Source organism: Neodiprion lecontei, chromosome 6 (assembly GCF_021901455.1).
Source record: "Neodiprion lecontei isolate iyNeoLeco1 chromosome 6, iyNeoLeco1.1, whole genome shotgun sequence".
NCBI lineage: Eukaryota > Metazoa > Arthropoda > Insecta > Hymenoptera > Diprionidae > Neodiprion > Neodiprion lecontei.
In genome coordinates this window covers 26,369,709-26,393,640 of record NC_060265.1, presented here as the reverse complement: position 1 = coordinate 26,393,640, position 23,932 = coordinate 26,369,709, and the positions used below count along the sequence as shown (strand labels likewise).

Genomic DNA, 23,932 nt, shown 5'->3' with positions numbered 1-23,932 from the left:
CTACTGACATTTGTACGGAATAATAAAACTACACCGTAACGGAGTGTTGTTTTTTCTTTGTCGAAAAAACCGGTTGTAAACGTAACGTGTGCATCCTACCTTCGTGCTAATTTCCCGTATGCGCGATCTGCCAGTTTATTACAGCCGTTGCAGTTGAAATTCGTTTTTACAGTCATATAAAAGCATTTTTCTCATTTTAATATTCATAAGTTCCGTTTTGTCGGTTTTCCTTTTTTCACTCACTGTAAGTGTAGATTTTAAAAAAATCACATTTATTAATGTACATTGTAAAAATCGCTGACATCTCTCATGCGTTTCAACGGTTAAAAATAAAAAATAGCAGTATCCAAAAAATTGTACGCGTGTCAAAGTAATTATTTGGAATGTCTATAATTTCACTCGTTGCATAAGTTTCCAAAGCGTCTTCCGCGGTATCGCGCTGTGGAGATTCTACACAAAAATATACGATTCGCATATTATCACTCGTGCAGCTACCTGCGGACAATGCATGGAAATGTAAGGATTTTGGCTCCTCGTCAATATGTAATCTTTTTCCGCGTGTGGGCTTCGCCTTTCGAGGCTGGTGAAAGTACACGGCATACGTGTTGCAGGCGACGACTTCCTCGCGGTTGCTTCCCGTTCGCGTTTTACAAGAATTTGCATAACGCCCACGGGATCGACGCTGCCGTCGCTGCTGCTGCTGCACGCATGTTTGAAGAAGAAAAAAGTGTTTACGGGTGCACGTATATAACGGACGAACGGTTCGCACGTTCGAAATGCATTCATTTACATTCGTATCTTTCGGCTTGTTTGTGTAATTATACATTCGTACATAAGGTTGATTTTTCCGCAATCTAAACGCGAATCGTTTTTTCGTTTGTTTCATTTATACAATACAAATATGTAGGAATAGTATTCTATTATTTATTAATTTCCGTTTATTTTGTTCTTGGGAGTGAGGTCGAGTTGTCGCGTTTAAATACGTCACCCGTTTCGTACCACGTGGTTCGATAAATCTCTTGATCGTCGTCGTCGCGAGGTCAGGTTCTGAGAAAAATTAGTCTTCTTCCTAGTTTTTTCAAACGTTATTTTCTTCTAAAAAGCTCGCCGCTTTAAGGCGGCATCGGAGTACAAGTCGAGCTTCTTGTCGGGGTCCCGAAGTCCGCCCTGACTCACCGCGCCGGCGATAAATAACTTTCATAGAGCGCAACGCGGTTCCCATTCGACGAAAAAAATCGTGATCCAGCGTGATCGCGAGAAATCCGCCGACGCGTCGCGACGTATAATCTCGGCATACCCAGCTATCCCATACGGACGAATTTGCCGTTCGCGAAGAGAATGTCTCGACTCGTTCATTGTCATCCGGCGAGCCGTTGCAGTCCGCGTCTTTTCAACGGACGACACATAAATATCGTAATGCGCGAACGCCCAAATGTTTATGCATACGTAGTGCAGCGTGCATCGTGGTCTCATTCTGTGCCTGCGTGAACACGGGACGTAAATACACGGAGAACCCGACCTAAATACGTTTCCATCTCACGTCTCCACGGACGCTATTCGACACGAGAGAATATTGCCTGTCGTCACGCCGCTCGGTGACACGCGGGTCACGCAAATTGATCCTGTCAGGTTTCTCTGTAAATTTTTCGATGAGCGAGTCAGCCGAGGAACGTTTTTCGCTTCGCCAACGTATTCAATTAAACTTCAGCCGCGTATCGGCAGCAGCAGTTCTTCTTCATCTTCGTCTTCTTCTTCTGGTACAGTTGGAGAGTCGGATAATTAACGTCAGATCAGGGGGCGTCCGCAGGGGACCGTCGACCCACGGGTCTAATAATCGCGAGTTAAGAAATTATTTGGCAACGCAACAATTTATCAGACGACGAAAATTCCCAGAGGGCCGGGGTTTGATCAAAGAAATCGTGACACACGCTGTTCGGTTCGTATTGAAAAGATTTAGATAATTATGATATTACTTCCATGACCCAGATTTTGATTGAAAAAATTCACCTGTGACTTTTAAATCAATGCGTATTTTATTGGCGAGGGAAAAAAAAAACAACAACAGCAATAAAGACGGTTGGTTTCCGTTTTTATTTATACGAATATTCATTTTTCTCGTGTGGTCATGTTCTTAAAATATCTTATAACTGAACATTAAACAACACACCACTTATACTGTATACTTCCGTTTCGTGTAACATCTTTCAAGGTTTATTAAGTCACTCGCATTATGTCCGCCGACCATTCTCGCCCGCTGCTTCGACATTTTTACGCATCAACTCGATATTACATAACTAAAGTTACGTGATTAAATCATGCATCGGTATATTAGTCCACCACACACGGTATAGACGAGAGGAATAAAGCAACTTGGATTTTTTAATTACCCGTCGCGAAAATGTGATTTACAAAATCGGTTAAATAGTGCACGAAGAAACCGAGAGGCGTTCGCGTGGATCTGTAACAAGCGTGCAAAGCCATGACAGTGTTCGTAATCGCGTTGATTCGACGTTGATTACAGCCGTGTGTAATAGTACAATATAGGAACGAGAAGCAGAGGAGGAGCCGCTCGAGGTAGTAAACTAATCTTTTTAATTATCTCGTTTGGTCGGTGCGAGTTGTAACTACTGTAAGCCGATATGTTAATGCGTGCGCAGGTCGAGTGTGACGCTAATGGCGTGTTTCAACGCCACGCTGCCTCGGAAGTAGGTAGGTAGGTAGGTAGGTGGGTACTCGGACTGACGCGAAGCCGCTCAGGTGGACGCCGAGGGTCTCGCGGTAATCAACATCATCCTGGAATGCACTCACCCCCCAGGTACGGGCTCCCGCGTTATGCCGAACACAAGATTCGACGTCTTATCGGACGATTCTACCACCCAAGGAGCGATAATTACGAAGGAATCGATCCTTGGCCGTGTACGTGCAACCCGCAGCGAAACCTTCCGATTGCGCTTTCGTGTCAGGAATCGCAACGGCTCGAGTCAATTTCACGATGTGTAATAATAGCCTCCTCTTTGGTGTCTTTCCGTCTGGTTTACTTTACTATTTTCGATGGTTTTATTCTTCTGGTTGCGACCCCTGGACTATTACTCTAAGGATTTGTTGGCATTGGTTTTCGACTCGCGATAGTAAATAAATAAATAAATAAATGAATAAATAAATAAATAAATAAACATGGCAAATAATATTTTGTCCCGCCTTCGTGGCGTCGTAGAATTTTGGACACTCCTACGCTTGGACCCATGAATTTGATGTGCAACTTAATTCTCATTCTACATTCCTCATGGTTGCCCGTAACGTGACGTGAAGAGATTAACCGAAGACTTCAACAGCGTGTATGTAGGTACCTACTGTGCCGATCGTTGTGAATGAAGTCTCGTTCTTATCGCGATCGCTGATCTTATAGATCGTGCTGACACTAGGAATAGCTATGTAGACCTTTTCGTATACGCGGTTCGCATTCGTACACGAGGCACATCGGTCGTCTAATCACGGGCCGGCACTAACGTCATACGAGGGTACTAAAATGGTATTGAAATTGATCCTAGACTCGATTTAAGCCAAGGTAACTCAGCTTCGGTTCTACCGTCGAGATCGTTACTCGGTGATTTTATGCCTGGCTTTTGAACGTACATCCGACTTCCGGATATCTTATATACTGCGTGGATTTTCATCGGCTTATCGTTAGTGCCGCTCGTAAATAACTTTGGTCTTTCATTGTTAGACGATTTGTAACTATCGGTTATTTTTTATGTATCGCATAAAGGTACCGTGAAATATATTCGAATTTGCGAAGTAAGGAAGTGACGATTTTTATGTTTATTTTCTTAATTTATTTTACAAGTTCTCTGACGCGCGTTCATTTGCGATTGGCTTGTGGAAAATGGGGATAAAATCGTCGGTATAAACCAAATAGACACTTGGCAGAATCCAGAACTCAACTCGGTTTATATCAAAGAGTTGCCCTTGCGGCACGTTTCGAAATACCGAATGTTTGTTATTACTTGTTCTCTCGACGGGTACCAGAAATTTACGTTATTTTCGTCGAAATTTTGACTGGAATTTTACTAAATAAACTATCCAAGAAATGGCCGAGCGTAGGTTTATAATATAATATATATACACGGACCGGAAGATCCGCGATATCGAGTTACTGAACGGAACACCGTGTGAGACGGGTTTGTAGACTGCGTAAACGACGAACACGAGAAAAACCTGTACTCCAAGACTTTGCAATAGTAAAATTCTAACTCGGAAATCCTCGGAATTCTTCAGGAAGCTTTGGTATCAGAGGCTGGAATACTTGTGCTGTTAATTGGCAGGAAACTACCGTCACTTAAACGAAAAGGAACGGAGAACCGAAGCGGCGGAAGAAAAGAGAGGAAGAGAAGAGGCTGGTCCGGAGTACGGACAGGTGTTCCATTCGTCGTAGATTTTGTCGTGCAAAGAGGCGGCAGACGGTTGTTCTCGAAAAATCCGGAAAAGTCCACGAATTGAAGAAACGACGTCGCTCAAACGCGTTAGTGTCTTTGCAGTGTGTGACAAGTGGAGTTTCAAGTGTATCAGATTCTGAGAAGAGACGGAAAATGACGAGAATCAAAGACGAACGCACCTAACCAGTTCCCATCAGTGAAATTGCCAATCACTCGGTGTCTGGAAGCTCTCTTCGTGCAGTCCCACTCAGGCTTCTTCTTACTTGCCGCAAAGAGGATCGCGGATAAGAAGAACAAGAAGAAGAAGAAGAAGAGCGAGGTACGTACGATGAGTTGAAACTCTTTGAAAAAACACACAAAGAGTTCGCTTTGCGGTAGCTAACAAGACAGATGCGTGTCCATCCCATGAATGAACAGGCCGCAACGGGGCAACGGCAACAGGTTATTTGCTTAGCCGAGAGACGAGATTCTACGAGGAGGATCTCTTACGCGGTACAACGTCGCGCCATTCCAGCGTTGGACTCAATAAACGTTCTTACCCGCCTCTTCCAGGTGGATCTTGTCCCGGAGGCGTCGTCGCTCTCTTTGCTCTTCAAGGTTCGTTTATGCGCCGGCTGGCGAGCTTGTAGCGATATCGAGTTTTATGCCCCCGTTTTGCCACGCGACCTGACGGCGCTTTGGCCGTAAAAGAAAAACCGGCGACATTACAAAGTGTAAAAATACCGATGCGCAGAAGACGAACACGTCGTACAAACCTTCTCGCAACGACGCGACGCTTGGCCTTTGGCCACGGCGACGACGCGCGTTCATCCTCCGTTCCTTCTTCGGAACGTCGCGCAGTCGATGCTCTACGAGGACTGCACCGTGGCAGACACAATAAACTTACTAATGGTTTGATTGCATAATAATCCATCGCACAGCTGCAACCGACGACCGCCAATGGGACGTGCGTGCAAGCGTGTAAGTTTCGAGTACGTACGACGGGTGGTTGAGAGACGGGTCCGTTCCTCGTCTTTCGGGCTTTCGTCTCTTCTCCTTCCACCATCCCACCGGCCGACTGTTATTATAGGAATTAGTTCTAATAACAACGACACAACAACGCCGATAAGAACGCTCAATTTAAACAATGATAAATAAGGGAACGAGAGCTACTTTTGTTTAGTGAACGTTACAGATTTAGGTATGACTGGAATTGTTCACAAGATTTAACGGATCGGGGTGAATTCTTCGGAAAAATTTCGAGGGACGGACAGTTTGGAAATTTTAGTACATAGAGAGTTTTCATATCGACGAATCGTACGCTGCTGTCTGACCTGTAAATTTCGAAAGTCTTCTAAATCCGAAGCTACTGGACTTTGAAATTTTTTGAAAAGGAGCTTTGGTATCGGATTTTCGCGAGGCATTTACACTCGGTGTCTCTATCGATTAATTCTGAATCGCACTGTATACGTGTATAACGGCGAGCAGTCAAGCCGTGTTTTCATCACTCATCAGAGCTCGTTGGCTCGATTAAACGCCATGCAGAGCATATGCAGAAACAAAACGAGATTCGAATTGACCGTGGAGCTTCCGAGAACAAATCAAGATCCTCGAGGGGTCCGTAAGTCGTACGGTAGGTACGCGGAGAAGCTCAAGTTACATGTACGCTACGTTACGAGTAAATAAACTAATCTCGTCAGATTTCTCCTCCTCCTCCTCCTCCTTCTCTCTCTTGTTCTTTCTCGCCTAATTGTTTTCGCGAATTAGTTTATAATTTTTTTTTTCTTTCGTTCTTCCAGTCATCTGTTGTTGTAACACTTGCGCGTGAAATCTCGCACCGTATTTACTGCAGCGGGAAAATACTTTCCGTGTGGAATATCTAGCGCGACTTAATAAGAAACGATAATGATAATGATAATGATGATGATAATGATGATGATGATGATGACGATGATGATGGTAATGGTGATACTATTGCACTAATAACGAGTTTAAGAACATTAAGCCAATCTCTCGCTCGACTTACGATTATGTGTTTATGCAACGTGCAGTAGTAACATCCAGTTGGACGCCGCGTAAGTAAAGACAGATGACGGTCCGGTGCAACATCGTTTCAGACCATCTTGTGCCGATCGACTCAATTAATTTTTTCTTTCTCAACCTGCTGCAGGGCGTGCAGAGTTACGCGAACAATATTTTTCACCGTTTTACAGATATTTATACACCCAATCGTTTACAGTCACATCGGAAAATGCGACTTTGCGATTCGAGTTCGTTAACGTGACTTTTCAACGATCGGAAACGGAAGCTGAACAGTTAAGCCGAGAGGGTGGATCTCCACGGACGATAAATCGCTGCGCTTCAAACGCTGCGCGAAGAATATGAAAAGTCCACCGGCGTTTACGATGGGAAAGGAGAGATTTACCCTGTCACGATTGCAAATACGATATTGCTATTCGCTTCGCGTGTCGGAACAGCGTCCTGCTGCCTGTGTATGCGGTTAGTTTTCTTGCGCGTAAACCGGGATCGGCGCCGGAAGCTTATTGAGCGGTGAAAAAATAGCCGCGTAAATGATTAGGAAACATTCTTCGCAGTCGAATGCCGAGTTGAATTAATTTTTAGATTCGTTTCGCGATCGGACGAACGTCGTCTTGCAGTTCTCCGTGACTCTTTTATCAATCAATTACTTACACCCATCTAACTCTGTAATTGCGCAGTCCTCGCTGAACAGGGAGAACCTTCTAAGTTCGCTAAATAAAAAAAACTCCGAGGGCGAGAAGAGGCGACTGGTTTTTTATCGCAAATCTGTGACACAACTGGACGAGAACTCGAGCTGCGGACAATCTTCTTAATCGGAGCTCGTTAAATTGGCACGTTTTTATTATGCTTGATTGATTATTCGCCTTTCGGTCAGGTCCATTCGACGCTCTCTACATTTATCACAATAATACTAAGAATGATAATAACAGTTATTCCCGGAGGTTCGATTACAGAATATTTTAAATTCCTCCTTCGATCAACTCACAAAATCCGTAACGATTAGCATAAATTTATAAATAATTTACTCGCTATTGCGCACGATTTATCCGCATGTATGCACTTTTCAAGGAATTCAGCATTCTTAACGTAGATATTAAATCGAGTTTAAATATATCTCGTCGGCCGCATGACACGACGAGGACAACTTATATATTATACGAGGTACTGTTTCAAACTTGAGATTCGTTACTTTAAACGATTCGACGTTAGCGTCGTCAGACCACCCTGACGCCCCGATGCCTCGAGGAGTGTAAAAGTCTCCTTTTTTCCCCTTATACGTTGAGTTGTATTTTTTTCCCTTCTTTCTTATCGTTAAATTTTCTTACATTTTTTATTCCTCCCTCTTTAACGAACTCCTCTCCTCGACCTCGCCTGGTTAATCGTAAATAAGTACATTTTACGTCTTGGCCTGCACGGTGCAGCTCGTGTGTTAAACACACGCGGATACGATTTTATACGCGAGTACGTTGGTATTGATTCGGGGCTCTGGAATCCCCGTAAGAAACTCTATATCTATTTTCATTCCCGGTGTATTATATCCTACGTATGTATATATATGTATATCTTATTAATAACACCGATATATTTATACGTCCGATGGTTAGTTACATACGTGTACGTGTATACGTAGGTGTATTTAACAAATCTGTCGCCCACCGCGGTAGAAACGCCCAAGCAGTTTTCGAACTCATCTTTCTTTAGCCGGGTGAAGTGAACTTACTCCGCGGACCTGATCTCCCGGTATATTTTACTTGAAACTATACGGTCTATTTTTATTTGGCTAATGTAACGGGGTTGCGAGATTTTCTTGGGGGAGTAATATATACATACATGCGTTTATTTATGTTTTCTTCCTTCCTTTTATTCACCTTATTTTCTCGCCTTTGCAGTTATCACTATCACCGATCATCACAGATCGGATCTTGCTCTATTCTATTTATAATATTCAATTATTTTCAAACATTCTCCTTGTCTTCTCGCGTATCGTCTATTTCTCCATCGCATCTGAAATGTTTGCCCATTCTCAATGACCGGAGGTTATCTCTTTTGCAATCCGATTGACGCGAGGCTAGACAAACAATCAAAAATATTTGACGAAAAAACGTTTCTTCTGGCTTCAACGAGGTAGTTTTAATGGATTGTGAAATCAAAGTAGTCCCAAGCAAGTTTTTTCATACTGGAAGAAATTATTTTGCAACGTTGTTAAAGAAACAAAATTGAATTAGTATCTAACTATGTATAAAGTGTATAAATAGGTGAAAATTGATTATCTCTACTCGACCGAGATTTCATTATCGTGAAGCGAGAATAAAAGAAGGGAAGAAAATAAAAAATAAATTTCAACTCTTGATCGACCTGCCAGTCTGTCCTAGCCGTTCACACCGACGACGTGGGTTATGAGATAGGCGAGAGACGGTGGGTGTGAAACGGGCATCACCGTAGTTCTATTGACCTCTCTATTGCGGACGCGTTACAGTAGACAACGAAGAAAAGTCGTCGAACGAGTCTCGGGGTTTTATGCATGCCGGATTGTACACAGGAGTGTGTACGAGTGGAAGGAAGGAGGCCAACAGGTGGGCAGCGCGATTACGCCGACTCTCGACGACGTCTCGTTACCCACGTGCTTTTCAGGACCTCAGAGTGACGCGTGGCTGGTTCGGTCGGATTTACACCGCTTGTATAGTTTTTCGTTCCACCTACAGACTAATTGTCGGTGACAGGAGTGTGACTTGTTGGAAATCGGGTACCAGACTCTCTCTCTCTCTCTCTCTCTCTCTATCTCTCTCTCTCTCTCTCTCTCTCTCTCTCTCTCTCTCTCTCTCTCTCTCTCTCTCTCTCTCTCTCTCTCTCTCTCTCTCTCTCTCTCTCTCTCTCTCTCTCTCTCTCTCTCTCTCTCTCTCTCTCTCTCTCTCTCTCTCTCTATCTCTCTCTGTCTCGAGTCCTTTACCACGAGGTCCTCGACGGGTTCTTTGCTTACGTCGTAGGTGTGCGATTCGACTTTGTCATTTTCCATCACTTTCCTTCTCGTTATTCTTCTTGGTGTTCCGTCACCACCTCGCTTATCGTCTCAAGTCTGAGGACGTGAGTCAGACGTTGGTAGTCGGGCGTGGGTTTTCTAGTTTCATAGCCGAGACGTTGTTTCTCTTGTAGGTACGTCGGCTTCAACTGCACATGCATTTATCGCCTGTGTGCTGCTCGGATAAACGGCGATAAGTGTGCTCGACAAGACATGGGATTTATGATGTGGGATCGGTGGGTACCGTATTCTCCGCGCACCCATAAGTACGATATTATGTGCTTGCAAGCTACCGATCGGTGGAAATATATCCTGACGGACGGAATCAAGTTGCAATCAACTTCACTCACTAACGGTGAAGTGTCGTTCTTCCATTTGCAAAGCAGATTGGCTTCGGCTACTTTGCCAGAATAGAATAAATGACCTCGATGATCGTACTCGACGCGCATACCGCGTAACGCGATGCGTGAAATGCCCGATCACCTCCAGTGCTTGCAAACTCGGGCCTCAATATTTCTGACCAATTCAATTCGAGGTGATCCGTTGATCGTCTCCAAGTGGTCGAGACAGCCTAACGCGGTACGCACTGTATTTTTTTACCCGCAGAACGGACATTCCAAGAGTAAAATCGGTATCTGTGCCGTCAAATCGGTCGGCCCAGTCTTCAAAGTTTACACATTAAATTAAACAAATGAGTCAGGGCAACCCGGTTGTAATCCATGATTCAGATATTCGTGAAGAAGTTCGGAAAACGTCTGCCGAAATACGTGCAGTACGCGGGAGTGTATAATAACCGCTTTTTACAAATAAACTATATCGGCGATAAACCAGTGTTACAAGCGTACGTGAATATTCCCGGTATACGTGTACCGACAGTCTGACTAACTTCTTATTCTCTGGACCGATTCCAATTTCTCATCCACATGTACGTATATTAAACGTTTGCGTAAAATATAGAGAGAGAAAGAGATGCGAAAAGCGAGAAAGTTTTGCAAAGACAGAAAGCAAAAAAAAATAAATATATGTACCGTCGCTGAGTCGGTGTTGTACGGATCGGATTTATATGGAACACCGCGTTGTCAGATTAACCAGCTGAATTGGGTAATTCGGCCAATTTGGATGTAAATGGTGCCGTAAAAAATTTGGGACTTCCGTTAAGGGGCTTATCGGGGGCGGTTGTGAAAAGAAAAATTAACTTTGCACGCGTGCAAAGATGAGAGATCGTACGAGGTATGCGGACCCACGCGCATGGCACACGGTCCTCGATCTCGCGATGCGTCACGAAGGTTAAGAGAAGACTATGGAGTGATTTTTTATAGACTGTAAAACGCGCAGGGGCAAATTGTTGGTACAAAGTGGTATTTTTTTACATCAAGACCGAGTGTAACGCGAGAGTGGTTCGCAGTTTTCGTCTGACTCGAAAGCTCGTCTGCACGATGACACTTATCGTATTCAAACGGACAAAGGTACCTTTCAGCTACACTCAATTCCAACGATATGTACGTAGTACGCCGATACAAAACGAAACTTTAACGACGTGTGCGTGTACATGAAACGTATTTAATGTAATTGATGCCCAGGCGTTTTGCTCGTTATGAAATTCCTACTCGACTTCATTCGCGCATATACATACACGTATGCATACGTATACTTGTATAATATATTTATAGGATACCGGTACTCGAGTACGTTGTTGAATTATTATAGAAACAGAACGTTTCAAAGTATCGGCTCGGCTCTCGACTTCTTTTACAAAGTCAATCCGCCTGCTGATGTCATTCTCGTATTTAAGGGAACCAGTATATATAATTTGCTAGTCATATTCGACACGAGTGATGGCGAAAACGAAAACAGCGATGATAATCGTGTTTGTTACTGCGTTTCGGGTGAAATTTAGCTTCTTGGATTAGTGAGAAGATGACGGTTCCGTGAATCAGTGCAGACTATAGCAGCTCTTCTATTATTTTAGTTATTGATCATCGCCAATTGACGATGCCAACAAACGTTTCATCGGAATTTCGTTCGTTCATACGACGGAAGTTCATTATACGAACGATCGAAGACTCGTAACGGTTGAAATTAAACGAACGATGAATAAACAAATCCGAAATAAACTCAAAACGAATACCGTTATATGTATAGAAACTTTGATTATCATCGGTACAAACATTTTTCGTCCATTCGGAGGAGAATAAAAAAATAATCGCAGCCTACTTACACCATGTATTTTAAGTATAATACCATTTTGTACAATCAATATAATTACGACGCGAATTACTCACCGTTGAAAATTTTGATTTGGTTAAAGTCGGCTCAGATTTCCGTCACTGTAATCCCTCCGGCGTAAAAAACAAAGTCTCAAATTTTATCTTCCGCGATAAAGTTAGCGATTCAACTTAACTTTCTCTTAATTTCAACAAATCGAGTTCTCTCATTGATATGCAACTATTGCGGGTCGCGGTTGCGATAACGGAATTAACCGCGATCTTCCGCCAACTGCTAGTTGGCGGGGATTTTTCGTTCTTTCCCTTTTCCTTGCAGTTGGGATTGAGCGCGCGTGGCTGCTGTCAGAAACTGTTCTCCGGTCCCCTCTTGCGGGGCTGATTCAGCGCCGTTGGATCTTCTGTTATTTCAGGCTTGCTTCGCGGCTATAAATCCAATGCTCGTCCGTTCTTTTTTTTTTTTTTTTATAAATTTAAATTTTGTTTTCTTTATTCTTATATATTTTTTTTCTTAATTTTGTTTCTTCTCACAGAAATTTTGACCCGTTGCACGTATACACACAAAAATATATGTCTTTGCAAATACACAGACTTTGCCAATATTTCTATCCACGCACTACTCGATTTCACATTTCACACGTCAGACGAATATCTTACAACGTTGTAAAATTATTCGTATTATACTGAAAGTACGTATAAGATGTTTGGTCGATGTGGTTTTATGTTCTTAAATTTTTACCCTCTTCCTCTTCCGTTCCGCATTCGGTGTGTTTTAAATTTATTGCATGTATAGACTGTAGGTATATGGAATATACAGAAACTCGGGGATACTGATGAACGTTATTTTGTTTTACCAAAACACTTTTATTATTATCAGTTCTTCGTTAATTATTTTTCATTCCATACGATACATAATATCCTGCATTAATTGATGTACATGCACTTTTCACAGATCAAGGTAAATCACTGATCGATCTTACGACGGAAATATACAAATCACCATTGGTTTTAACACACCGTATCACGTGTATAATACATCATGACGACATGGCTTGATACGAATCCAGAATACAGCGCGCATGAGTCATGTGTTGGTACGTTTCAATGCCATAAGAACAGAAAGCAAACAACAATTATTGACAGACGAATTTTATAGAAAACAAATTTCAACCCCTGCGGTAGAATTGAAATTAATACGGTTGACTGCTTCTTGCCAAAAAGAGTACTTGTCAAAATATGCGTTTTTTTTCAAGTTTTTCTACGTTTAAATCCTTTTCTCAGACTTGTTCAGTTATTCGCAAGGAACGTCAAGACCGTCGACCTTATCCTCCTCCACGTCGTTTAATACTGTCGCAGCACTCGCGCGCGCGCGATGAACTAGCCTAAGGAGGATGCCTGGGATGCGCTCGAAGGCTCGGCTCGGGGCTAAGTGCCGGACCAATGCTTGAAATAACCGCTCGCCCACAACCCCCGGCCCCCTGCCCTGCCTCCGGCAGTCCCCCACCCCTCGATAGACGCCGTCAAAATCGCCGCCTCCCCCCACCCCACCCCTCCGAGCCCTCCGCCCCCTCCGCTCCCACCCCAACCAAAAACTCTCGGAGTCGCGACACACGTGCGTGCGGATGGATGCGTGGATGCGTATACGCGTGGATTCGTCCACGCAGTTCCCCTTCCCGCCCTTTTTTCTTTTTCCCCAAATCTTTTTTTCCCTTTTTCATCTTTCTATTTTTTTTTTTTTTGTTTCTCATGTTTCTTTTTCTTTTTTTCTCCCCCGCTCGCGTCTAGGCGCGCACGCGGTTTGACTTATGGTACACTTGCAGGCCACTGCTGCAACCGAGTAAATATAGAGAGGTTAGGGACTCCTCGTCTTGTGCACGTCTTGTGTGCATCGAGTTATTCCCTGCACGCGTGCATGTGCAACTGCTGCATCAATGCTGCGAGCATCTGCGGAACGCCTATCCTCGGCGACGTTTTCTATACTTTAAACTTAATCAGCAACCAAGCCATTCTAATTCGCCTCCGAGACGCTGCTACGTCTTTTGGAGGGTTGAGATGCAATCGCCTCTGCAGATACGCTCCGCCAGATTGCACCTCTAATTATTCCCACACCACAGTCGGTGCAATGCGAAACACCACATGCGATGTGCCGGAAAAAGTGCAGTACTCGACCCTACTGGATACTTACTGTATGAAATCACTTTTTGCGCGTCTAGTCGATACCAGCCAATCTGAAACCCTACTCGTGATTGATGAAGCAATTTAACGCACTCGTGTATATCATTGATTTCTTGATGTATGTATATCGGTTCGGAAAAAGCAGGAACCATACATCGGTAATAGCGGCCACTGTTTTGCCGTCTGCGGCTGGTCGGGCGGCTTGAATACACAAATGCTGCTTTGATTCTCATTTGTTAATTTATTGTGGAAATGGTAGGAATTATTTCTTGTGACTCGTCCATTTTTTAAGTATTACAGAGTCACACGTGTGGAAATTAGGGATTTTCTCGAAGCGTCGTTAAAGAGAATCAATTTAAAAACTGAACGGAACAGTTTAATTCATGGAACAAAGTTCACCGCGGTTATTCACCCTCTGATCATTCATCCCCCACCTAATCACCAGTCTTCGAAATTCTTAAATCGGTCCATCCAAACGTGATCGTTACGATGATCGAGGTTGACAATCGAACAACTAAACTTAACCTCCAACTTGACGTGACGTCATTCGACTCGAGCCAATCCCAGAGATCGTTAACTGCGAAAAGGCGCGGGAACACAAGAATCACCGTACACAAATATACACGTTATAAACGAATGAATGTTCGTTCAGACTCGAAATCTTTAAATTCCTAATATTTATAAAAGAAAAAAGGAATAATACCGAAAGTCAAATAGACGTTTCCGAGTTTTTCACATACACGTATAGTATCGGTGGACGAGCCGAAGCATCGAGAATCATTTCTCGAAACGACGAATGGAAGCTAGCAGGTAGCAAAACGACCCTGCAGTTTTGGGGAAAGCCCAGCCACCCTTATTTCTCTCTCTTCTTTTCTACGGACATACATCGGTCTCTCTCTTAGCCGTGACACGTTTGGGACATGTGTTACTCCGGCATTTGGCGCGGCAGTGGGATCAGCAACCACCGCAGTGCACCCTCTCCCCTTCTTTTCCTCTTCGCCCTCCTCAACCTCCTCACCCTCATCGCGACACTCAATACTCTGTTGCATGCCTTGTGATCGGGGGCTGTTTCTTCCGTGATTATAAATATACAATATGTAATAATAATAGCAATCGCGTACGTGTGTATATATGTATGTATACACGTATGGAAATAAATTCGTAGCAGGTACTCCTAGGCTGATCCATATTTATAGAACCATGCTGCAGCATGCTCGTCTATTCCCATGACATATACGCACTGTCGTAGGACTGGTGTACGCGCATGATATGGGCGCGAGCGTTACATGGAAACTTGTTATTTCTTTATCCATGCGACACTCGTGTGTAACGATAAGATGTACACGATTCCGAGTCGTGGTGAAAAAGTGATGCCTTTAGAGATCTCTAATTACCCTTTTCCAATGCTCGTAAGGATCGTCGCGCGATTTCCTTTCACTCTCATTAAATGGCGTTAGTTTTACTCTTTTCAACTTGGTGTTGGTCAAATAATTGTAGTGAAATTCTAATCGAACAAGTTTTTTCATGTACATTCCTAAAATCGATGAAACTTAACACAAGATGCTTCGTATAAAGTTAATTCCAAATACGAAGATCAAATTCACTTCAAGTTTGTTATTCTTTACTTATTTTCATTAAAGCTGACTTGCACAAAATCTACAACAGCATTTCGTGGGCGTTAAGAATTCACTTGAACCTGTTACAGATGTGGATTTCAAGGATACACGTATGAATCAGTGAAGACTCACGATCAGAACAGCAATAGCCTCGTTGGTTGGTTAATTAACAATTCCAATCGGTTAACAATCGCCGCTGCACGTGTTCCCGTATGCAGGGTAAAGAGACTAGAACCTCTGCAATATACGTACAACGGTTGAGGTACGTATACTTCTTCGAAGCAATCCTAACGAGATGTAATGTCCGTAATAAGAAAGGGTTAATAATTCTTAATTGGCCTGTTATTGTGTATAATAAAATACAGAGTCTCGACTCTGTTCTAATCGCTGACGAGCTTGTATATTTCAGTCGTCGAGACGTTGTTTCATTGAACCATTCGAGATAAACATCTGTGAATAAAAAATGATAAAAAAAAAAAAAGGTAAAAATGATTGATTCTAATTTGGCGGAAGTGCGTGCGAATGATTTTTTTCCATAGACACGCGAGTTGGCCAAACGGTCGGTTGAAATTTGATCGAATTATTAATCCTTAACCGACTAATAAACACTCGAAGTTACTTCGACCAGCCGGCTGGGTTCCTATACGGTTATATTTATTCTTGTTACAGCTTTTCAACTGGTCAGTAAATTCTGATTTACAAGGCGTCGAATTTTTCACGTTTTAACCAAGCACCGTGTGTATTTCACGTTTATGGAATGCCGGTCGTTAACACCATACGCGACGCGTCTTTTATGCCGTCTCACGTCCGAAAGCCGGGAGTCAAATTTACCCCAAATTGCTTCTCACCTCTGAAATTTCCGGCGTGGATACAGACGTATTAAACCAGCGCGCACGCCGCCGCACTCGACGGTCGAATCCTATAAAACCTTTATGACTGGACGCGACACGCGAGCTGGATCGGGATGTACTTTTTTCGTTCCTTCGTCTTACTTCCTTTTCTCTTATCGAAGAACAGTCGCTTCTACTTTTTGCAAAAGTTTGAACAACGGAGATTCGTCCGTCGTCGTTGTTGGTCTCGTGGGAGGCGATTGTTCCTCGGATCTTTACGATTGGAAGGCAATTTCTCCGCTGCTCATCTCGCGTACCTTCGTATTATCGTGTGTATATAAGTGTACACGATATAATCTCGAGCACGAATGCACATGCGCCGGTGACTGTAGAAAGAATTGAGGTTTACCCGTGTTCTGATCACACCGATAATAAAATTTGAATTTTAACGAATGGCCCGCGCGCTTCGGGCCTCGTTGCCCTCTGTCTTACCGCAGGCACATCAATAACTCAAATTATATTTTAGACGGAGTCGTACATGCATGCGGTCGTTGGCATTGCGCGCATGTGAGAAAAAAGACACGAGAATTTCAAGACTTCAAAAAGCTCGACCGCCAGCCTTGCTGTAAGATGTTTGAAGAAAAAAAATCACACATACGCACAAGGTAAACTTTATTGGGCATCGTATTATATACACATATCCATGCAGCATCGGTGGTTGCATATATACTTATATTTTCAGCGGCGTATTAAAATCAAAAGTAAAACTGAAGAAAAATAAAAAATAACATTTTCAATCGTAGTAAACGTAAAAAAAATTGTCAAAGAATTTCTCTCCGCGGAATCGTTTGAACTTTTAGCATCGAGGTCCGGCACGATGATTTTAATACGCGAGTGTCTTGAGAGAGGAGATAAAAAATGAGAGAAAAATTTGACTTTCGAAACTCGGTCTGCCTACGGTGGCGTAATTCTATAATACAACAGGAAGTACACAGAAGGAAACATAAGTTAGGCAAGAGGCTTTTTCTCTCTTTCTCATCTTCTCTCCGTCCTCCTCTCTCTCTCTCTCTCTCTCTCCACCACATACAAAGAAACTGTCCGCGAGGGATAAGCTCCTGCCTCGAGATGTTATCCGAAACCAAGCTCCGCAGCATGGCAAAGTATTGTTTTACCAAATGTACAAGACACAGCTGCTAATAGCTTGACGAAAAAATGCCATCGGTCAAAAACTCCGCTCCAGACTGTGGAGCGTCAGAGCGAGGATCCTCGCCTTTGCGATCTCAGAATTCGAGAACCTTTTTTTTTTGTACTCGTGCCCCCGTCTATTACTCACGTCCTTCCATTCGGGGAAAGGGATAACCACAGCCGGCACTCTCAAAGGACCCGAATGTCCCGAAACGGCTTTCTGATTCACCCTCGCTGCTCTGCACCCATCTCTCTGCATATAAACTCATTACGAGAAGTAACAATTACTTGTAAACTTACCGATTTACTCAAATAGCTATTCAAGCTGCTACTGAACGTGATCATGAGAAGTCAACGGGCTCGTAGTTGAAATCGCTTATGAAGGTGTTGGAACACCGCAAATCCTATTAGGTAATTAAATTAATCCCCGAGTTTAATCAGTTCCCGAAGGTCCGCTTCTCCTGAATTCTCTCTTTCTGTTCTCTCTCTCTCTGTCTCGATTCTTCTTATTTCTTATCTCATTCAGTTCGTCGTCTCCGTGCAAATTAGCATGTATAAATAACTCTCCTCCACCGTCACCTTGAGCACACCATCAAACCACGCCATGCGGAGGCCGTGGCTTCTCGAAGTCTGGTCCTGGTACGAATTCAGGGTTCGGGCACGTTTCGCGTTACACTCGTGTTGTGCCTTCACTTCGCCGTGCGTTCGACTCCGCTTTAACCAAACCTGTACTCTGCAATTAGTGTCCATGTGCTGCTACGGGACGTGTAAATGATACACGCCGGTACGTGCGTATAAAACCGAGTCTGTATGTATAAACGACTACACGTGAAACATGTGACATATACAGACATACGTGTGTGCACACGTTTGGTGACTATCGCCGCGTGTGGTCCGAGATTCTCCTCCTTCATTCATATCCTCCGTTCATCGCATTTACTGTCGTCGACTTACCATATTTTGTTGCGAACGCAGCGCGGTTGGATGTATTTCTTTCTTTTCTTTATTGGCGGTGATTGTTTTTGTTTTATCTTTTTCTTTAATTTCAATTTTTTATGACTATCGTAAGGATAATAAATTGACATGGTATTTTATTTCAATGACCTTACGGTGTTGACTTCGTATTGTTAATCACGTGGGCATTGGAAGATAAATTTATATATCTTCTCGTTTTTAGTTAATCTTTACTGTTCGTAATCATGATTGTGACGAAAAACTTACGTTATTCGGAAAATAATTACAATGTACGACCGACGACGAGTGCTATAAACTTATACGCTTGTCAGACTATACCTAATTGATATCAGATACTCGAAGTGTTCGAGTATTGTCAACAGAGTCGTGGTGGACGAGCTGTGATTTGCAGATAAATAAAGCCGCGGTATGAACGAGATCCACGATCCGTATCATGGATAATTTATAGACAATTAAGCAAGACGTGTACAGCGACACTGGGAGGCGGTTTTCCTGTGGGACTCGCTGCGACTTCAGCCTCGCGAGTTCTTCCAAAGTCAGGAAACAGTCGTCATAACTCCGTCATCCCAAGGGCGAAGGCGGAGGGAGCTGAGGAACTCGTAACTTAAGTTTGATTGAAATAACGAAGCGGCTATAGTCGAGTTCCACGTTTGTGTTTCCTCGGGGTTATATTATTATGGCCCCGGGCGATATAACCCGGGGAAACGAAAAAAGCTGCCCCAAGAAGAATGAGAAGGCAGGCCGAGAGAATACTCAACGGTTAGAGAAACTACAAGCAGCTAGATTCCGGAAGTGTCTCCGTACACTTTTACTGTTTGTTTTGCCTCGTCTAATTTACTACGTATACGATGACTGAACTACGACTTTTTGTGTTTCTTCTTCGTCACCGTAATATTGCTTCTTTTCTCTTAGATATACGCACCTTTTTCCATCTTATACCGCCCTCGTTGCTCCTCCTACATTTCTATCGCTCGACAAAACGGGCTTGTCCCAATGACTTTTCAAAGTTTTCTTAACCGTGGAGTGCTCAATTTCGAAAGACGGAGAGGCGACGCAATATTTTCAGCATCCGGGATAGGGCAATTTCTTCCGGTGATAAAAAATATCACCATCGATTTGAAACGTCCACCACCCTTTAAGTTTTCGCAAATTGCTAGTTTATTCCCAGTTCAAATCGATTTTGACCACGTTTACGGACTTGGAATCTTCATTGTTCTTGCTCTCCAAAGTACCGACTAGATGTGGATGAAGTTGTTTCTCCCCGTGACAAGCGGATAACCGTGTGATAAAATTTTAGCGAAACAGAACGTAAAATAGAAAGAAAAATTCAAGTCACTTACAAAGAAATGAGAAACTTTTAAAAAGGAAGCGCGGCTATGTATGAGCATGTATTTTTTCCTTAGAAAACCGGACGAGTTAATCGAGGAAATTTCTGTCGGCAATGGAACGCCATCAATTTCATGACGCGCTTAGAATCATCTGTAATGGTAAGGTGGATGTGAAAGAAGAAGGTTCGCAAAGATGTTTCAATCCATTTAAAACTCTTCTGTGAATTTGTTAAAAACGAAAACAAAAAGAAAGAAAAAAGAAAAATAGAAATAGAAAACGAGATTTCGAGGAGCGTCCAATTATTCGCCGGCGGCGAAATGGAGCGTGGATGTCGCTCGTTTCGAGTATTCTTGGATCGGGATATTATTCCTTGATAATTTTAGGCGCGTATCGAGGAAAAATTAGCGTCTCAGGAACAGGAAGCGATCATTCAGAGCCAGCGGTTCAACCGGAACACAATGTTCCATATTTATGTCATCCACGTTTCCTCGTTTTCCCGACGACGTCTACGCGTCTCTCCAGACAACGCTGCGCGTCTCTCGTTTCCTTGGCCTTCCGACTCAGGAACCGCTGAGCTCAGGTCAGGAATAGGACAGGACCTTCCGATTGTGGACGCGCGTTGTATAGATATAGACGTCGTACTATCACTGCGCCGCGCATACGTTAACTCCGACCCCGTCTATGCTCGAGCGTTTCAAAGTTATTACCCAATAGAGTTTCGTTTGATTGCTTCCAGGCTTACCACCCTGAAGACAATGAAACACCGCGCTTCGAGCTCTGCTTCTCCGTTTACAGCTGTTATAAATACGTCTGCGTTAAGCTTTCGCAGAACAAACTTACTTGCAATTTTTCATTCTGATAAACGAGATTTATTTCTTTTTTGCACAGTTTATTGAACGGCATTCAAAACATGTCCTTGGAATTCCAGATTCTTACAAAAACGTGAAACTTAATTTCACTGCAGTGTTCTTACGTCTAACAGTCAATTTCCTTGTTTGATACAGAAATTTTCGGAAAATTTTCAACTTTTATTGACACCTTGAAATATGTTGTTCAATTTGCGCTAAACAGTTTTGGGCACTCGTATAAGCGCACGATTTGAAAAAAAAAAAGGTTTCGTTGAATTTCTGCGCACTCAAATAGAAGAGGAGCATCGGATGAAGAAGAAGGAGAAATGAAAGAGGATAACTCGCAAGACGGAATGTATGTTGAGTGTGCGCGTAGAGGCGCCGCATTACGTAAGCGGTGAGAGTCTTGAAAGATTAGGGGTTGTTGGAGGGTTGATTAGATTAGGCTCAAGTATTAGACTAGGTTAAGTCGTCCGCGTGATACGAGCTTATCTCGAAGCTGCAGAGCCAATAAATGCTATCTGACCGTGAAAGTCTGGTTTACTCAGTGGCGACATAAGGCCGAAGAAGAAGAAGAAAAAGTAGAGAAAATGGAAATGAAGAAACATACCTACGTATGTTTCTACTTCAGAATGCACGCCGACTCGTCACTCTCTGATTCTCGCTTCGCGTGATTTTTCACACGGAAAAACATTCCGCCGCTGTTTGTCAAAAATAAACGTTCCAAAAAATAAGCTTACAAACGATCCCATTATTATAGAACATAATATTCGACGAAGCTGCTTCATTACGTTAATCCGGCAAATCTTTTTTTTTTCCATGTTTCTGGTTGCGGATCACTGGAACATTAAGCGCGTGTCGCTTGTCGAAAGGAATTGCAAAGCAAGACGAAAGTCATTACGTGGAAGGTCGACGCGATACTCTGAAAACGATGTGTAAAAGGTTCCTTTTCGGTAGGAAGGCGAAGTCCAGAGGCGTCAAAGTAACTCGATCCCGATCGGGGATACAGGTCAGTCCGGACCGGTGGACCACTCTCTTCGTCCTTTTGTTCGACCCTCCGAGGACGAGGCCACGCACACGGACGCTTATACTTGAGAGGTGGAGTTGTGTGGAGGTGGCAGTGCGGAGGAAATAAATAAAGATGAGACGCGCCAAAGGAAGAAGACCTCTCCCGCCGCATCATCCTCTCTCCTCCCCCCTCCGTGTTGTGACAGTTGAGTCGAAAGGAAGGCGCTCGCGCGAGAAACTCGAAGGAACAATAAAATTAAAATAATAACTTTGGACGGACTTCAAAAGCCGCCTGCAGAAGCCACCGAACCGTGTTATTGGTTCGATAAATCAAACTTCTGCGCAATTTTTTCTTTCTCCCTCCTCCTCCTCCCGTAGGTAATTTCGTCATTCGCAATTTCCCAAACTTTCCTTGATCATTTTTACACGTATAATTAAATTAACGAATACCGTCGTCACGCTGGGAGAATTATTGTTTTTTTTTTTCATCCCGTTTCTTTCACACGGTATTCGTACGCATATACTCGTATACTTGACTCGTTAATTTGGACTTTGAAAAAGCGTGTGTCGCAAAAGCTCGGTGGCGATTTCTTCCGGCCCGGTGGCCGAGGCAACAGTTGGTTGTCCGGTGGTCGGTGTTCGCCATTTTGTGGGAAAATTGTTCCCGTGGGAGGAGGAAACTGTTCCGATCCATCCTCCTCCTCCTTCCTGGCGCTCCCGTCGTCGCCCACGCTCGGAACGTCGATGTAGTTAAAAATTTAACGCGAAACGTGTTGAAGTCTCCTCTGTTGACGTAGGATTCGAGGCAAGCAATATCGGATTATAACATCTCAAGCCGTCGGCACTTTGGCTCTCGACAAGCTGACGTAACAACCGATGGCACGGATCATCTTGCGGCGAAGATCACGGGACCGCCGACTTTGTCACCTCACGAATCCCTCTCGATCGGGGTCCGCGATTTCCGAACGGCAATCGATATCTCTCCTCCGACCGCCTCCCTCCCCTTGTAATTACCGCGTCACGTACCTGCATCCATACCGCACTCCAGGGTCGGTGACCCCCTCGCCGGGAGTTGGAGGGCGGCAGTCACATCTCTGTGCGTGGTTTCCGGTCAGCGAGCACTTCCTTCCATCGGCGATGCTCCTCGCCCCCCGATCATCGCAACGGTTCGTCGCCATCTTGGCAGGTGGATCGCACATGCGAGCATGGGAAACGGCTTCCTACTCCGCGTATGGGTTTCGGTCCTTGGGATACTTTGTGAAAAAGGTTTCCTTCTCTCTTTCACATCTTTTTTTTCTTTCTTTCTTTCTTTCTTTCTTTCTTCTTCTTCCAGTTTTCACATTTTTTTAAGAGAGCAGCAACCGCGATTTCCTCACAGCACCGCGCAACGATACAATCTCAGAAAATATTTGACCCCAACTACCGGAAGCAATTTTACGCACCGCCGAAAATAACGGTCTTGATTATGCCTTTAACAAACGTCACGTGCGCGTGAATTAGTGGGGATACTTTTGCATTCCTTGGTGCTGTTCGCTTTTCATCTTCATTTGCGGCTCATTGATCGAAGGACGAAAACTATTTTCGGAACAGATGTCTCATGTATAATACCTTGAATTTCTTTACTGTATGTAATATAGTTATAGAACGAAGTAGCATAGTAGATACTGAAATTTTATAAACTATTCCTATTCGTCAACAAATCTAGGCAGCTGGTTTGTTTATCCGCGGTGGTTACGACTCTGTAAAATTCATAGTTCAAACGGTCGAAGGAAAGCTCTTCTCGAAACTCGAGAAGCTTTAGCCAATGTAAGATTCTTGCGAAATCTTGCAAAGGCAGCGAATTTTTTACGCAAGCCTTTCTATCTTTGTATCATTCTATTTCGTTGCTTTTCTTTTTTCGTAAGGTTGGAAATTATTTCTGCACGTGTGATACTGCGTTATATTATGTATAAACTACGAGACTTAGGCATGCCGAAAACGGTGGTGCAAATGTGTAAATTCTTCTCCTGCACGTCAATTTTTCGGACGATAGTTTCAGCTTCCATTTCGATACCTGGAAGCTCCGCTGTTTAGTCTGTTACTCGGCAAAGCTCGGGCTCTATGAAGCAGCAGCTTCATCTTCAAACGAAAATATTTAAATTCAAAAGAGTTAATAATAACTGGCCGGTAGATGGTGAGCTCTGCATGCTGGTACGTACGTATAATAGATAAGTATGTGCGTGCCTAAAGCAGTGCGCGTTCATACATCCTACACCAACTTTTAGGATGAAAAAATA

At 43.5% G+C, this 23,932-nt stretch overlaps 1 protein-coding gene and 1 long non-coding RNA gene across 2 annotated transcripts in view; one reads left to right on the top strand and one right to left on the bottom strand.

Annotated features, from left to right (window-relative positions):
- The window catches only part of LOC107218891 (fibroblast growth factor receptor homolog 1), a 55,028-nt gene extending 41,914 nt beyond the window's left edge, over positions 1–13,114 (bottom strand). Inside the window, exon 1 of the mRNA XM_046743091.1 lies at positions 11,751–13,114. The gene's annotated coding sequence lies outside the window, so the exon portion shown is untranslated. The remainder of the gene's footprint in view (positions 1–11,750) is intronic.
- LOC124295035 overlaps positions 1–21,992 on the top strand; it is a 49,801-nt gene extending 27,809 nt beyond the window's left edge. The window contains exons 2-4 of the long non-coding RNA XR_006904935.1: positions 15,571–15,743; positions 16,838–16,976; positions 21,606–21,992. This is a non-coding gene — a long non-coding RNA (uncharacterized LOC124295035). The remainder of the gene's footprint in view (positions 1–15,570; positions 15,744–16,837; positions 16,977–21,605) is intronic.
- The last annotated feature ends 1,940 nt before the right edge of the window (positions 21,993–23,932 follow it).